Source organism: Dermacentor variabilis, chromosome 1, assembly GCF_050947875.1.
Source record: "Dermacentor variabilis isolate Ectoservices chromosome 1, ASM5094787v1, whole genome shotgun sequence".
In the NCBI taxonomy this organism is placed as follows: domain Eukaryota; kingdom Metazoa; phylum Arthropoda; class Arachnida; order Ixodida; family Ixodidae; genus Dermacentor; species Dermacentor variabilis.
In genome coordinates, this window is record NC_134568.1 from 231,118,400 (window position 1) to 231,131,942 (window position 13,543).

At 49.9% G+C, this 13,543-nt stretch overlaps 1 protein-coding gene and 1 long non-coding RNA gene across 2 annotated transcripts in view; one reads left to right on the forward strand and one right to left on the reverse strand.

Annotated features, from left to right (window-relative positions):
* The window catches only part of LOC142558914 (uncharacterized), a 195,028-nt gene that overhangs the window by 34,115 nt on the left and 147,370 nt on the right, over positions 1-13,543 (forward strand). The window lies entirely within an intron of this gene.
* On the reverse strand, positions 1,876-9,813 carry LOC142558930 (uncharacterized). The gene is made up of 3 exons (XR_012823097.1): positions 9,723-9,813; positions 9,472-9,609; positions 1,876-2,493 (listed from the first exon to the last, which is right to left on the reverse strand). It is a non-coding gene; the product is annotated as an uncharacterized LOC142558930 (long non-coding RNA).

Consider the following 13,543-nt stretch of genomic DNA (forward strand, 5'->3'; position numbering starts at 1 on the left):
TTGAGAAAAAAATAAAAAGCAAGCGTGCTGTCATGACAGCAGTATTGTGTCACTTGGGCCTGCTCGATGGTCTGTTGCTACTCGTTGAGCGGCCCGATGTAGCAGCATAACAGATCACCGAGCAATCCGGAGCGGGCGCCAAAACGTCCTGACGTTCTGCTCTCTGTGACCCACCTATGTCATGACGTCACGACACGTGCACCTCCAAGGAAACGATACTGAGACTGGTTATTAGAAAGCTATTACAGTAAATTATTTAGGGCGCTCCGTGGCTCGCCAGTATTTTTTCCTGGGGTTTCGGTGGTTTAGGACTTTCACTTAACGTGAAAACTAAATGTTTCGAAATTTCATTTCAGTACTCCTTTAACAATCCACTGGCTTTAGTGGGACGCACAGTCTACGTCGCCACGGAGAGGTGGCGCGGGGATTTCGAGGTGGCGTCGCCTCCCTGCCGTGCCAAGCTTCCGCTGTCGGTGACAGTCGTCCGGCTGCAACGCCGTTTGTGCATTTTGTCGGTCTAATTTAGCGTGGTACAACGTGCTGTTAGGTTGTTTTAGTTTGCGACGCGCGCAGGTATCGTGGCGGCGCTCTAAGCACGTATTGCGGCGCGCCGAATCGCCACCAAGTTCAAACCCTTATGCCAGTAAAGCGCCACCTGCCCACACGCTTCGCGCATGCGCACGTGTCCTTTCGAGGCTGCTTGGTAGCTCGTGTCCTGAGCAGCTTGGTAGGCACAGTGGTCATTTGGACTCCTGGAAAAAAAGAGCTTATCCACCGGTAATTCTAATCGCTTATTTGACTTAACTGCGGATCAGGCAGGCGCAACTATTTGTAAATGAGTTGTCTGGTCCGAAAATTGCAGCAGTAATATGTACCTCTCTAGGCCCAGCAATAACGCCTGGTCGGTTGTTCAAGCTCTAGTTGGAAACTTTGGCATAATTTTTACATACCGTTTTTAACGTGAAATGCGGAGCCATGTATGATAGATCACGCGCGAGAAAGTTTTCACGTAATCTGGGAAAACAGATTTACACGTTTGTGTTACAGGCTACAGTAAGTCAGGTACTGACGACTGAGGAGAAAACGCGATGAGGAAGGCCAACTCTGCAACGATATTTTGGGCCGCATAAGAAGTTCAGTTTCAGATAGCGTAGATATAGAGTAGCCTTCGTGCATAACTTTACGTTTAAAATGCGAGTGTGTGTGTCACAAAAATGCTCGCAGGAGTAGACGCTTTTGATACGGAGCTTATAAATAAAAAAAGACGCCGCTACAACCACGTAGCGGAAATTAATCGGAACCTGGTACGGTTAGAACCGGCGTGGCACCAGGGCATGCATGACCTCATTGCCCGCGCGACTCGCTGAGGGTCTCCGAGGCCACGTCCTCGGATCTGCGTCATATCCGCTAACCACTAGGCGACCCCTACGACTGCATTTTTTTCGTTTTTTTTTACAGATTTCAGATTTAGTTGAGTAGATTGCATGAAATATTTACAAAATTCACATACAGTACGAAATCCCAAGCCTGTTAATAAAATTCGACAATTACGAGTCCTGCAGCTTTGCCAAAATTGCTTCAATATAGTATACTGTACTTATCATTTTTAAATAATTTAGCCAAATGCAAGTTTTCGTTGCTGTGGGCCTTTAAAGCGACGCCATGTTGTTAAAATAAATGGCGTTCCTGGCATGATTAACAGGAAGTTTTGGAAATGTGTCAACGGAGGATTTCGCAAAGGTCCAGCGGTTCTCTAATGATCCGTGCTGAGAATGGGAATATAATTGGTTTATAGTGGCTGCTTCGCAACTGTTGCTGCCTGTGAGTAAGTAATTGGCGTGCTTGTGCGTCTTAGCCGCGCATTTACCATACGGACAGATCTGCACTGCTCCACCTTCGATCCTTATCCCACGACCACAGTATGCTTCTACATCCTGATAGTTAAGCTTTATTCGAACACCCAAATCAACTAATACGTTAAACTACTTCGGCTGCGGCCTGGCGCGCGTGATATATTTGATGCCTACCTCCCTCTTTCCCCAGCAGCAACCTTCGGTCCTCCCGTTTCATAATAAATAAGGTCGTTCTTTACCAGCAGCTGCATGCTCCCTTCTTCCTTCTTTTCGTCATGGCGGATTAAAATCGACGTTTTTGTTTTGTTTCAAAGGTTAAGAAACATATTGCTGGAGCAAGAATAATTTGTTCTGTTACCACAATTTGCGCTGCTCTTAATTTGGCCTTGCGTCCGCCGCAGGGTTTTCGCGGGCCATTGAGTTGATATAAACGTATTGTGTTTAATGGTCTTGTTTACTTCATGGTCAGCTACTGTAAAGCACATTCAGAAACTGCGTTTTGCTTGGGGCGGCGGTGTTAGGACGTTCATCCCGCTGTTCCTTGAGGCACCGGGTTCAAGCGATGAAGAGGTGTGCCGCAGTACCGACCGGCCTGCAACAGTTGGGGCATCGCAGCTCATGAGGACGACTTCAAGGAGTACTAAGGAGAAAAGAAAGAAAAAAGTATTTTAGTTCCATTAGTAAATTGCCCTTCTACAATACTAAAGGAGCCACTCTTGCCGTGGGAGGAGGCTTGGTAATTACCAAGCCCTGAAATGACACAAATGCTAAGGGCTCATGGCGACGCCACCTTCCCGCACCAGTTCGCCATTTAGTCATATATTTTAATGGGATAGTTAATTTCTTATCGGTACAGATGTACTATGTTGTATAATAAAGTAGTCAAAAACTGAACTTAGCAAGTGTAGAAAATATTATTACTGGGCCACAGCAGCCCCAAATACAAAAAAAGAAAGGAAGGAAGGAAGGAAGGAAATCAACTTTATTCTGGTCCTGCAGGCCACGAGAGCTTTGGGCTCTCATGGAGTGGGCGTCTCCCACGACGGAACCGGGAGGTTGAGTTTCCTGGCGGCGTCGTGGACCTGCTGGACGGCAGAAAGTCTTCGGAATTTGTGACGTCACACTGACGTACGTTGGGTTTTAAGCTCGAAATGAAGTTTGGTTCTCATTTTCTGTTCTAATAATTGATCACTCGCCGCGAAATTAACGAAAATAGAGTCCCGAAAGAGTACTTCATCGGTCTAAGTTGATTTAGCGTTTCTCTTTAGTGTCCCTTCAGGATGGCGTTCGATTTCAGACATTGCCCGTTCGGACAGCGTGTGCTGCAGCGCCTTATGCGGAGCGACCGCGCGCAAGCAGCGCGCTGCGTTCGATATCTGAGCGTTGATCCATCTCATGTTTAGATTTGAGAAAACAGTGGCGGGCACCGTGCGTGTCCTTTCTCTTGTTAGGGGTGGCGCTTATACGAATGCCCTCCGGGGGTAAAATCTTTTCCCGACCCGTCAACAGAATGGCTCGTCGCCAGGGGACAAACCGGTTGAAACGGTACAGGAGACGCTTTTCCCCTGGCTGGCGCGTGTCGCCAAGCGGATTTCTCGCATAATTGCGGCGCAGAGGCGTCGTTGCCTTTCCACGTATACAGAAGGACCACAATGTTGAGCAACGTCTTGGCTTTTTTCGAAGCCACTGCGAGATGGCACTCCTCCGTGGTGTACTGTGCGTAGAGCGATTGGTGGTTTTGAGCAGATAGGCGATCTGGACAACTTTATTTTTATTTCGCCAGCTCGTCTCTTTCCTACGGAATTTTTATTCGACTTTCTTGTTATTGTGGAGACGCGCGTAAACAGCGTTCTGCGAACAAACCGGTTGGCCTAAAAAGACAGTTGTAAATTTGGGAATCCATAGTCGTGTCTTTTCATATCATTCATAATCGGCGGGGTTTTAACGTTCCTGAGCGACGCTATACGGTTATGAGGGGAGCCGTATGGAGCAGGGCTACTTGGGATAAACCTTGGTACCCGGGTGCGTCGTGGGTTTCATTTCCCTTCGGAATGCCGCCCGCGGTCGGCTATCAAACCCATGGCCTTAGTGCTCGTGCTGCACGAAGCCGATATCCGCATGCATGCTATACCGTGGCGGGTTTCTCGCTTTACCGCTGTTTTATAGAGGCTGTTCTCCGGCTCGAACCTCTTAACTTTCGGTCGATCGGCGCCATCGTCTTGGAACAAGCTCGGCTCTTAATAGGAATATTTTTTTTTTTTTAATTCGTTGCGGTGCAGTGTCCAGCAAGTCTGACGGCGGCTGCGTTTGCTATAGTTAACCTGGCGCAGTTAGCTGTTGTAGTGACAGCCCATTGCAACATTACGGCAACGGGTAGTTGTCGATCTACGTTCGTTCTCTCTTTCACAGCCGCACATGGTCTCCTCCCCCTTCACTCTCCCGCCTCTGGTCCTTCCCAGCGCGGAGCCGCTGCACTGGCGGCGCGTTATTTTGAAGCCCTTACGTTGACTCCGTGTCGCGCCGCTTCGTCATGGGACGATGGTTACCGCTGCAGCATGCTAAGCACCTCTATCGAGCGGCCTTTCTTGCACCCTGGGCTGTGGTGGGGGGTAGCGGTAATGCGTGCATCGCTGGAAGCCTGCATTGAATGCCGACGCCTACCTCGTTTGTATTCCGCACTGCTGTGGTGTCGTGTAATTCGTTAATCAGAGTTATTGGAACAGCGAAAGCCAGGACGGCATCATGGCGTTGTGCGAGAGAGCGGGTCGTACTTCCATCGGTAATGTCGCGCCACGCGAAATTCGACAACACTTCGCGAGGTCTGCGTTGGTTCCGTTTCTGCGCACGTCTAATGCTAAAAAAAGCATCGGCCATTGTCTTTCATATTATAGGCGTCAAGGCCAATCGTCGGCGACAGGGGAGTTGCCGCCGTGTGTAGTCGTTGGCGATGCCCAAGGCGGGACGAAGATACGCCGGACCGGCGCCCGCCGTTCGTGTGTATACGCAGTTCAAGGGCGGCATCTATAGATAACTAATTTCTTCCACTTTGGGGCAGCTCCTCGAGTTACTGGTTTGTTTTGGGGCTATGACATCATGCCGCGTGGACATTTTACTCGGATCGATGAGGAGATTCGTTTCACTTCGTTTCTCCTTATCTCGGCGGCAACCGAGGCCTGCACGCCGACTCCCCCCATTTTCAGGCTGTGCGCCAGGCCGCGACAGTATTTGTCCTTTTCGGGTACTTCGGTATTCTGAAAACTTCTCTGGTATTGTGTGCGCGATTCCCGCCCATGCAGATCGGTGTGGCCACCGTGCGCTTCGCCGGTGTCGGTTATGTCGCTGCTCTTGGTTGGCGTTTTGCGTTCGCTCCGTGTGCCCACGCGTCGGAAACCTGCGAAAAATAAGTCGCTGGGTTTACAACTTTACGTCTGGGACCTGAGAGACGTCGTATTCTGAGTACTCCGGATCTAGACAAGTTCTTCAGCGTGCGCTGACATCTTAGTGCGTGGGAATTTTCGCCCCATTGGTATGTGGGTGCCGCAGCCTTGAATCGAAGCTGGAACCTCGCGCTGAGCAGAACAACGTGATGGGTAGTAAGGCCACGGTACTTCCTTATATAGGCTCACTTCTAAAGACCTTGCGTTCATCGGAGTCACTACCGAGAGCGACAAGCACAGTATAATGGGCGTTAGCTATAATTTCGTTTGTCGTCCTGCCCTTGTCCGTAGCGCGCTTTGATTCTAAATCGATCTTTCCCGCGAAACGGAGGAAGAATGCAGTGGTTGCATTGAATATTTTCTTCCGAATACCTTCTTGTGGCGAGCAGACGAAATAAGTGCGCCGTGATTACCGCGAGGCGCGGTAACTGCGGACGAGCTTTCATGTCTTCTCGTGTGAAGTATAGAAATCCCCTTTATTTTCGGGCTGCGACTTAAGATTCGTCCGATGTACCCTTTAAAATTTCTTAGGCCTGCATTAGACAGATATGGTTGTTCTTTTGTGCGGGTATGATCGACATATACCTGGTAATTTCGGCATCATTCATGTCAAGTTGCGTAGGATGTACAGGCTCAATTTCATGTCAGGCTCAATTTTGTCAGAGGTACGTCACGAAAATCGTTAATTTTTTTTTTTTTTTGGTAAGCGCTGCCATTAACAAACGCATTTGTTTCCTGACAAAAAAAAAGAAAGAAAAAAGAAAGAACGCTGTGCGCAAGACATTAGATATTCAGCGGGCCAAGACGATATTTGAAGCGTTCTTAACACTGCTTTGGTCAAAAAAAGGTGAGAGCAAGTGTTTCATGTCGTGCTCGACGACCGCGCGGTACTATGATAACATTTGCAGCTTTTGTCAAAAGTATACAGACTACCCAACACCTTCACCATACATGTCGTTCGGCTGTGTGGTGCGGTTCCTGTGGTGCTCCAGAAACTCCTCACCTCTGTATGATGAGTGCGAGAGTTATTTTCGTCCATATACATTTTACAGAGAGTGCACGCCTCCTGTTCGCAGTGGTGTTCTGAAGAGTCACGAGATACGCTATACATGACCAGTTGATCGCCGATCCTCTTGAGCGATGCATTGCGACCGTGTTGCAGTTGTCGGTGCTAGGTTTATCAATAACTCGCGCGTCCAAGTGGAGACAGGGAACCAGCCATTAGAAAAATTTTGCCATGCCGCATCACCACAGGGATAAGCGCCTGACCATATGATAAACCTTTCCGTCCAGCGTCGCGGAGTGGGTACGTAGGCAGATGATCACCGACTGCCCCATGCCGAATGCGGACACGTGACACGGCTACAACTATCATAGCTGAGGCACATTTTCTCTCTTATTTTCTTACAGTTCAGGCTAAAATTGATTTCAAGAGAATACAGATGTCGCGTTTTTTTGTTTGCTTTTACTTCGTCGTTATCCTTGCCCTCGTCATTTCCACCTAGAAATGGATTGCCAACTAGCCCATGCTTTCGCGCTAATAGGCGATTTTTCACAGCTTGATTTTTCGGACCCTCTCGATTATTCGGATACGCGCAGCACCGCCACCCGCATCATAGAACCATTGTGTGACGTCAACATAAATTTCGGTCGCCGTTTCTTGAGTAAACTTCAACTTAATGAGTATTTCTGGCTGTCCGTGGCGCAGATGATTCTAGCTGGAGATATAAGCAGAGTGCTTGATTGCAGCAGTTCAACTCAACAAAGTCTGCGAATTTTTAAATAAAGTCAAGATGTTAAGTAATAAAACAATTTTCAAAATTTTCCAACAAAAGCTTTGTGGTTTTTGGTTTCTCGTCTGTATTTTCCGATTTTTCTAGCAGTGCGTGCATTTCTAGGAAGTGGTAGCGTGAATGGCCGAGCGGTAGCGCTTTGCTAAAGTGCTGTGTTGTGCGAGCTTCAAACACTTCGCCGCGCTGATTGCATGGCGCGCGCGCGAGTGGGTTGGGATACCACGTGACTAACACTTCTGGTGGTAGTCACGTGTTAGTCACGCCCGAAGCCCCACTATACTCAGTACGCGTTTTGAAACGGTCACATCAATAGTTGATTGGACTCTTTGTTTTGTTCTCGAGGAACTGGGCATTTGTGCCGTAATTACGGAGTCGATAGCTACATAAACAGAGGCGCGGGACAAGAGATTTTCAAGAGCTGTCCCACTCAACGTTAGAGTCTCGATGCGCGCCTCCCGCAAGCGGAGAGCGCGCCCATCGAGGTTCAAGGTTAGTGTCCCTGTATATTCTCTCAAAGGGAGCAAAGTCGGGCAAAGGTCCGCCATTTTGTTCCAAATCTATGCTGTAAAGCGACTCCTCGCTCGCGCAGGAGCCTAAATAAGACGGCAGCAGAAGCGTAGACGCTGTTGTCTTATTTTTTAGTTGTTTTTAAGATGTGCCACTCGCGATCGACCACACGCGAGACACTTGTTCGCACGCGCGGTGGAAGTTGGCACTTAGCGTGCTTCGCGTAGTACATGGTAGCTATGGGAGGACGTTTTATCCCGCATGCATACTAAGTTTCTGTCTGGGGCCAGGAGCGACTGAATATGTTTTAAAGAGTGTTAAAAAAAATTCACGCACGCAGCGTGGACAACTTAATCGTGTTTCTTGCGCAAGATCAGTGCCGACACTATATAATAGTTTATGCCAGAAGATGCGTGCGCGCATTTTTGGCCGCTGCAACCGCGGCCGATTAAGGATCGTCGTCTAGAGAAGTATTGCGCCCAGCGGGCGCGCTTTTGGGACCGTTGACAGCGTCAGTTGTCACTGACCGTCGTTCACGGCAGCTGCTCTGCCCAGACCCCGAGGTGCAGATGTATAGATAAAAAAAATATTTCAAATTTCTGCACGCACACGTTTTATGTACAGCGCATTTTACGATTACCTTATGCGCAGACAAAACTGCCTGGCTCCTTTGGGAGCCAGCCGGTCGCGGCCTATACGGAGAAGCCATTGCTATCGCCGGCGCACAACTGACCGCTCGCATGGCACTGCGTAAAAGCCTTTTCCGCTTTCCGTACGGTTTGTACCGTTGTGTGCACTACACACCGTAATACTGCAACACAAGTTGTGTCAATATGACTGTGTTCGCATGTCTTCACTGCGCAAGAAAACACCACCGCTATACCTTCCGATACCGTAGCCGACGAATGAAACGCACGCTCGCTTCTCACTAGTTCGATCGCACTGAAGGAAACTCCGTAAAGTTGACTTCTCCGAGACGCAGCGGAACATTTGACGTCATTTTTGACCGTGTGATGGCGCTCAACCAGTAGCGCCGCGATGAAATGGAAGCGGAATGCAGCAGTAATGAAACATAGAACACTTTGGGGCTACAATAAGTACGAGGTGGTGCGAGGAATTTGTGAAAGTGTAATGGCACCAGCGCTTACTTTCGTAAAAGAAATGTAGGAGTCAGAGATTAACAAGAGGGTGGTGGGCCGACTGGCTTTGGGAGCTCACCGCAAAACCACAAATGAGGCAGTGCAAGGTGATATGGGTTGGGCTTCTTTTGAAGTCTGATAAGTGCAGAGCAAGATTAGATTTGACGAAAGACTAAGGTCTAGGGATGAAAAGAAATGCACAGCTAAAGTGCACAAATATCTGTGACTCAAAAGCGTGGACACGGAATAGAGGAAGTACATGGTAAAGTGTAAATGGACAAGCAGGAGTCAAAAAAGGAAAATTATAGAAACTGAGACGGTAAATTGTAAAATAGTAAAACCTGGTTAAATCAAGCAGGCTAGGTGATTATATGTCCCCGCCCCGTTTCAAACGGGATGCCAATAAACGTCACCATCGCGAGAGGCGCAGGGAAAACCGTGGCGCAGCTCTGCTACCTTGAGGGTGTTCACCTTGAATAGGGTGCCTCGATGCAAAACGGCGCTGGGCATCGAGGCACCCTACTCAAGGTGGGCACCCAACGCCACCTAGAGGAATTTCTAGAGGGCACACCTAGAGGTGATCTAGGTGGCGTTGGGGCACCTTCACCTACGCCTTTTCGACCTCAATCGTGCCATGGTGAAGGGGATCGGATAGAAAGCGTTCGGAATTCTGCCCAGAGGCGCCGAGAAGCCAAGCAAAGCACGTAGTTATGGTCGCTTCGGCAAGGGTTTCCGCCTTTACCTCGGCAGAAAGGCCGACTTGAGACGGGATCTACTGGAAGCAGGCGTCGCACTTTCCGCAGGGAGGGGTCTGCGGCATAGCTTTCAATGCCTGGGCGATAGGCATCGGTCCGTCTGTTGGATCCTCTGGGGGGCCGCTCTGGAGTATGAGAGGATTTATTTCAAACGTGGTATACACATCGAACAAGGGCCAAGTCTTGGCCCTTGTTTTGTTCGCGCTGTGTGCCATATTCGAAATGAATTTTAACCAACTCGCCCATCTCTTGCGTCTGAGAGAATGGCTGCGCTGGTGATGTCTGGGGCGTCCAGGTGGTATTCAGGTGGATGGTAATCGGCTCTGCCGTCCTGGAAATAGCAAGCGAAAGGTAACCCGGCTTGCCTCCGAATCAGTGTTCCGGTAAGACACAGGCTACGACGTGTCAGATTCCAGAGCACGGCTTCGCCAAGCAGGTCAGGGGGAAAGCGGCGAGTACTACTGTCACCATAATGACAGCAATGCAGGCGTTTATGCACTTATGCAAACGTGCTCGGATCGGAACAGTTGGAATCAACCAGTACGCAAAGCATAACCGTTTGGTGCCGAGCGCCAGTGTCGTTCAAAAAGAAAGAAAAAAAAAGCCATTGCTGCTCGCCTGAAATGAAATGACACTGAACCTAAGTCTTTGAGAGCCAGCGCAGCTTGGCATCACTTCCGAGATCTGATGGGGCCTACAGCGGATTTAAGGTCTCGGACGCCATGTTCAGGGATTTGCGTCATATCCGCTTATCACCAGGTGCCGCATCGTCTGCAAAAGTGCTATTTAAAGTACTATTTAAAGTACTATTTAAAGTACTATCTACTAAAGTACTATTTACTATTTAAAGACCGTTAATAATAACAAAAAGAGGAGACAGTTACCAGTACTGCAGCTTTGTCGATATGGCATCGATAGTATAACAATGCTCATATATAACCAATTTAAAAAGTCATGTGAAATGTTGCAGTTTGCTTTAAACATGTTTCTACACCGTGTGTTGTGTTTGCTTACTGGCTGGTTTTAGTTATGCAATTGTATGACTTATAACTTTAATAAACAAAATTAATGGGAACTAGTTCACTAGTGAACGTGTTGACGATTATTACCTTAAGTTCTGATCTTCGTGACTGCTGTCAATCTTAGTCTGCCGGGAATTATCATTTTGTATGTAGCGTCCTATATATATATATATATATATATATATATATATATATATATATATATATATATATATATATATATATATATATATATATATATATAATCGGAGGCGGTCGTCGTTGGAGCAATCGGTGCACTCATGTCCTCTGCCTTGTACGTGCGTTTTGTCGGGAGGAATGTTTTAACGTTCGGTAATGTGGCATGGCTAGAACTCCTTAATTGAATAATCTTCGTATCGCTAGAGTGTTTGGGTTATGTCACGTTGACTTGAAACCTTGTTCCATTGGGAAAGGTTTGAGTGGATTCGTGCATTGCACGAACACAACTGTCTAGAACTTCGCGTAATGTGGCTGTGCAGAGGACGTGTGATACACATATCCGACACCTTTCGGGAAACCGACCGCATACGTGCGCCGCATGCGTAGCAATATAGCGCATCTGTACGACGTAAGATTTGACACTTTTTGCTTTTCTCTATTCTATTATTTTCTTCTAGAGGTAATTTTTACAGCTATGGTGCCGCATATACAGAAGTGTATTGTGCAAAATGAAAGAGTACAAGTACTAACGTTCAGGAAGCTAATCAACTACTGGCACCGCAGAACAAAAGCTTCGTATGCACTGGTGCACTCTGTAACTTGCGCCTTCCTTCTACAGCGCACCCCCTTATGTTGCGAAAACATTAAAAAAATTTTTTTTTTCCTGGCTCCAGTGGTCCATCAACGTTTCTTCTCCGAGATTACAGCGGCTCTTTGCCGATGTTTATTCGATGGATCCGGAGCCGTACAGCCGTTTTTCGTAAATCAGAATTTGGGGAATACCGCGACGGAGAATGGGGACTCGAGGGAGCGCAGTGGCGAGCAGAGACCTACGCAGATTTCCCCATTTCTCTCTTTCCACTCGCGCGGGAACCGCCATCTGCCGGACCTTTCGTACACTCGCGCTTGTTTCCGAAAACCTCGCGTATCGAGGGGAGGTGGAGCTGCGGTTGCAGGCGCACACACAAACAAATGGTTCGGGTGCCCACTTAGCCCCGGCCGGAGAAAGGAAGTTGCGACGCTTGCGCCGCCTTTCACTCGTCAGTTCGGCTTCTCCCGTGTGCTCTCAACGCCGACAGCGAAGCCAGAAAGTGTTGTGCGTCGGCGTTGACTCTGCCTCCCACCCTCCCCACCCCGGTTGCGTCTCCCCAGTATTTTTTTTTCCCCGCTCCTGCTAAACAGCGTCGTCGTGCTGCTTAGTGAATGCGGAAAGCGATGGCGACGTGGTACGGCGCACGGGGAGCCATGGCGCTGATCGCGGGTCGCTCGCCGCTTGGTTGAATGTCGGTGCACAACCTTTACGGCTGCCCCAATGGGCTGTACATGCGGGCCCCGCTGGGATTCGGGGACTACCTGGCATTCCAAGGTGAGCCACGGCGCGCACCCTTCGCCTCCTCCGCTTCGATGCATGGCTTCTCTCGCGGCTGCTGCAATCGCTGCGCGACGCGCGATGCAGCACGCTGTAAACACGGCCAGGCATGTCCATCGCCCATGTTTACAGTGGCCTTCACCGCTGCTTGGCGTGGACATGTCGCGACGCTCTTGTGATGATTGTACGCTGGCCCCCGTCTTACTGCTCACGAGGGAACAGGAGTCGCCCATTGTGATTGGTTTGTTTCAGTGATTTCGCGCAACTATCATTCGAAGATCCCCGCAGTCGTGCTATGGCATCGCCGCACCTTGCGTGATTACATCGTGACGTACCTTAACGCACGCGCTGCATTTCTGTATATAGTCTCATGTACTTGTATTGCGCGCTTCGCTCGAAAATGAAGCGAGAGTGTCGCACGGACTTGATCGCGTATGTGTGCGCGCAATCTTGCAACTTGAGAAGTGACTCAACGTGAGCGCATCTCCAGTGTAAGAACCGTGTGCCTTTCTTTGAATGCTTGCTTCTCTTCGGCCACTGCACGGAGTAACATGCCTCTGACATGGGGGTTACCTAATGACAAACATCGTGAAGCTGCCGATTATGAAGTTTTGCTAAACCCGCATGTGATTATCGAACCTTCTGTACCCTACACAAATCTGTGCCCCGTACAGGCACATGCGTCTGATCACTTTCAAGGAGCGAGTACTTTCGGAGCTCGCGGGGCGTATAACGCTGGCTGGCTGTAGAGTCGGCGGCGGTGCACACCGATGGACCGAGCGGGCTCGCTTTGTTTCGCGCATCATTGCATGGCGCCGAACCGCTGAACGCCGGCGGCGCTGGCCGGCACTTCCTTTGCAGTCGCCCCCTGCTGTGAGCTCGGTTTGAGTAATGGGCGGCCGCGACCCGGACGCAGGTCGTAGGGCGAGCGGTCGGGATCGATATTGGGAAGAGGGCGGGAGGGCAAACCTCGTTTCCGTCGGCGCCGGAGCTCGGTGTCCTCTCCGGCCTTCCCCCCTTCGCTTTCTCGATGGCTTTGTTTTTGTCCGGCGCACACTGCATGCTGTGTCTTTTGCGTAACGTGGTCGCTGGCTGGCTCGTGCCTGCGCGGCGCAGCCTTGCGGTCGCCTCGGCGCAACGCTGCCGGCGCCGGTTGCAGCTACCCCCCCTCCCCCCTCGGCCCCCATGCACTCCGTGGGCCGCGCGTGTGAACCTGCGGCCGGCGGTTGCGGCGCCTCTTGCGGGCCAGCACGCGGCTTCAGCTCCTGTCGCTTGGCTCTGACACGCCCCCCACGCCCACCCTTGCGCTGGCGTCCGCGCGCGCGCGCGCTATGCCTCTCGCGGTGAGCTTCTGCCGGGCTTTGTTGCCACCCGTCGTTGTCTTGGGATCTCCGCGTGATGCGCACACATGCTGTACTTCGCTCCACGTGGCGGATTCCTTCAGCACGTGTTGAGTAATTGACATGTTATAGCAGTAAACGTTGTGCA